This window comes from Tamandua tetradactyla, chromosome 12 (genome assembly GCF_023851605.1).
Source record: "Tamandua tetradactyla isolate mTamTet1 chromosome 12, mTamTet1.pri, whole genome shotgun sequence".
NCBI lineage: Eukaryota > Metazoa > Chordata > Mammalia > Pilosa > Myrmecophagidae > Tamandua > Tamandua tetradactyla.
Genome location: NC_135338.1, coordinates 15,336,800 through 15,339,739, shown reverse-complemented (window position 1 = coordinate 15,339,739; position 2,940 = coordinate 15,336,800). Strand labels below are relative to the sequence as shown.

Below are 2,940 nucleotides of genomic sequence, written 5' to 3'. Positions count from 1 at the left end.
AGGTGCACAAGAATGTTCATAGCAGCTTCATTAAAAAACAAGGAACCAGCCTAAAGTCCATCAACAGTAAAATGGATACATAGAATAGTGCCATGTTCATTTAATGGAAATCCACCAACCCATGAAAAAAGAGTTCATCACTGCTACTTACATTCAGGATGCATCTTACAGACAGTATTTAAAAGAAGGCAAAGGCAAGAAGATGTGTGATTCCACTTATTTAGTTATAAAATAGACAAAACTAAGATGGGGGTAGAGCTCAGATTAGGTTTTACTTGAGGGAAGGTATCTGGAAGGGAGTATGAAGGAAACTTTGGACCTCTTCTTAAAACCAGAAAGCTATTTGATGAAAATGCTTGTGACATCCACAGCCAAGATCTACAGAAGGCCTAACTTGTGTTGTTCATAATTCCCATAAGTGGACACAGAATATAATCATCAGCCAGAACCCTATGTGCAAGGCAGTCTGGAAACTCTAGTGTTCATAGCCATTCTCCTTTTGGTTCTAGCAGGTGATACTCTAGGGTCTGTTGTTGTGACTGATGCCAACAGTGATGGATGCTGCATCTCTCAATCTTGCCTGAACTGAAGTTTGAATGATAACCTTTGTTTCAGGAGACAATCCTTCCAGTTGCTCTGGCTTTTTAAAAATGTTCAATGATTTTTTTTGTTCCATGCTCCCTTTTCTCCTTCAGAGTCAAAAACTGCAGCCAACAGTTTGAACATTGGAAAGTTCTCTTGTTTCAGTGCTGCCAAAAGTGATTCACATATGATGCTGATGCCTTGAAAATTTTTAGACAAAACGGACACAGAAAAGTTTTAGTGTTTTCATGGCAGGTTCTAAAGTGCATATCCACATCAACAAAGCCTGATGATCTGTAATTGCAAACCCAGCACACATAAGGCATCTTACCAGGTTTGTGATTGTCTTTCACATGTTGCAAGAGAAGCTGGTCTGTTTCAAATGACAGTTCACAGATTTTACAAACAGGGGAGGGTTCCTGAGGGATGTGCACATTTTCAATGTGACGCTGCAGCTGGAAAGGAGTGGGAAACTGCTGGTGGCAGTGCTGGAAGGTGGTGTGGCCTCCCCAGCCGTCACACCTCTGTTTCTCAAGCTCTAAATGGTTCTTCATGTGCTTCATAAACTTCACATTTTTTAGAACTTTCAAGCAGCTGAGGCACTTAAAGTTTGTGTGAGTTTTCACTTTTGGCTGCTCATCGCCTTTATGCCATCCATAGTAAAAATCAGGAAGTAACATGATCATATCTTTTTTCTTGGAATCCACAGTCTTGTTCTGACTTGCTAGGCTTGAAAACTCTGTTTTTGCCAGTCATTCAAAGCTATTTACTATGTCCTATGTCACAAAATCCAAATGTGTGTTGTCATTTGCACATGCCCTTAGAAATACTGTTCTATTCTGAACATGGTTTAATGAGGTAAAAACACCTTTTGAGGGTGTACCAGTGTTCATTGTGGGGAAGACACCTGAAAGGGTATCTGAACAATGTTCCCTGGGGGTTCCATCACTGAGTTTAGGCCTTTTGGGGTTTCCACTGTTTACATCAGAAGGGGAAGATTGCTTTGAGTAATGGGGATTTTCATCCTTGCTTCCCACAGAATGAGCAGCTCCAACCACACACTGAGTCCATGGTGTGGGCAAATCTGAGGCATTTAGGGGCATGACTTCTGGTGGGCTTCTTTGGCAATCAGGTTTAACCAAATGCTCCATAATCATAGGAGTATCTGTTGACCTTGATGCAGGCTGATAAACTGGCCAGTTGGTCACTGCCCTTGATGGTGTGGTCACATGATTTGCAGGCTTCGATGCTTGAGTGGTCACTTGACCCATGTGACCCTTCCTTTTTGTTGAACCTGAGCCTGGGATAACTGTTCAAAATGTTTGAAATGATGGCTTTTGCTCTTGAAACCACCTTGAGAAAGAGAATTTCAGGATCTTCACTTTCATGTTCCACCCCAACAAAGATCAGCTCAACATCTTCATCATCTTGGCATTTGGAGTCTTCTCCATCCCTCATCTCTGATGCTGGCTCCTGTTCCTTCTCACTCAAGAGATGTGCCATTTTACAATTATTGTTTTGCTTGATTGAAGCCAATGTTTCCTTCAACTTCCAGAGCTTGCTTTTTATAAATCGCTACCTAAACATAACCACAGGACATTAGTCAGTATTTATTTGAAAAAACAAAAATCATTATATTATTTAATCCTCCCCCAAAATACTGAGTTAACTATTTTTAGCCCTGCTTTACACATGAGGAAAACAGGCTGAAACCATTTCAGTGACAACTAATTCTGTTTAAGCCAGGATTAGAAACCCAGCTGGTGTTTAATTCCAGTGTCAGAGCTTTGAGTTACATATTGCTGTCTCTGTTCTACAAAGGACTAAATAAAATTGATAAGAGAAAGCCAAAGAGATGATCCACTTGTAAAGAACTAAGCCCAGTTCCTAGCACAGCCCTAGGTTATCATCGAACCACATATCTTTACCATCTATTTACTGGTAATTCTAAATTTACCTCTTCAGCCATTCCAGCCACCCAGTGCCCCAGGATGTCAGGTGAACCACTCAACATTCTTTCTTGCAGTACAGGTACTAGTGTGAGATAGTGTGGTGCCTGGCAAGCAAAATTGAAGTAGACATGGTGTGCTGGTTTGAAGCTGCTATGTTTCCCAGAAAATGGATTCTTTTAATCCATTTCTGAGGGTGCAGGCCCTATCGTGGGTGGGGCCCTCTGATTAGGTTGTTTCAACTGAAATGTGACCCACTCCATTCAAAGTGGGTCTTAGCCCTTTACTGGAGTCTTTTGTGAGAGGATAAAGCAGAAAAGCCAAGAGAGCTCTAAGAGAAACACCCAGAGAAGTTTGGAGAGAACACAGAGAAAAAGCCTCCAGAGGAGAGAGAGAGAAAAGGCCCAGA

General features: G+C 41.5%; 1 pseudogene; it reads right to left on the bottom strand.

Annotated features, from left to right (window-relative positions):
* Positions 1–520: 520 nt before the first annotated feature.
* On the bottom strand, positions 521–2,130 carry LOC143651321 (zinc finger protein 280B-like; annotated as a pseudogene).
* Between the last annotated feature and the right edge of the window lie 810 nt (positions 2,131–2,940).